The sequence below is a fragment of the Rhagoletis zephyria genome, unplaced genomic scaffold, assembly GCF_001687245.7.
Source record: "Rhagoletis zephyria isolate East Lansing unplaced genomic scaffold, Rhagoletis_zephyria_1.1 Rzeph_scaffold_00468, whole genome shotgun sequence".
In the NCBI taxonomy this organism is placed as follows: Eukaryota; Metazoa; Arthropoda; class Insecta; order Diptera; family Tephritidae; genus Rhagoletis; species Rhagoletis zephyria.
Genome location: NW_016157552.1, coordinates 164784 through 165304, shown reverse-complemented (window position 1 = coordinate 165304; position 521 = coordinate 164784). Strand labels below are relative to the sequence as shown.

Genomic DNA, 521 nt, shown 5'->3' with positions numbered 1-521 from the left:
AACTATTTGCTAGTAAGAAAAACAGCTGATGGCATGATGCTTTATGTAAATCACATTAAGAAAATAATTGTTTATGGTGCTTTTTGAGTTGCNGTTTTCGTACGCAAAAACTTGCAAGAAACTAGCAAAAGAGGGGAAATTGAGAGAGCAAAAATGACAGCTGAACTTGCAAGTTTTACTGGTTTTTTACTGGATAAATGTTTACTAGCAACTATTTGCTAGTAAGAAAAACAGCTGATGGCATGATGCTTTATGTAAATCACATTAAGAAAATAATTGTTTATGGTGCTTTTTGAGTTGCAATTGAAAAAATAAACCTATTTAAATATATAATAAGATGGAAAACACTAGTTTTCTAAGAAAATTGAATCGGAAAATAACAAATTGCTAGTTTTATGAACAGCTGATTAATTATTATTAAAATGATTAATAAGCATCATGCCATCAGCTGTTTTTCTTACTAGCAAATAGTTGCTAGTAAAAATTTATCCAGTAAAAATCCAGTAAAACTTGCAAGTTCA

General features: G+C 29.2%; 1 protein-coding gene across 3 annotated transcripts in view; it reads right to left on the bottom strand.

The window, feature by feature from the left end:
* The window catches only part of Rcd-1 (Required for cell differentiation 1), a 17873-nt gene that overhangs the window by 16289 nt on the left and 1063 nt on the right, over window positions 1–521 (bottom strand). The gene's annotated exons all lie outside the window — the stretch shown is intronic.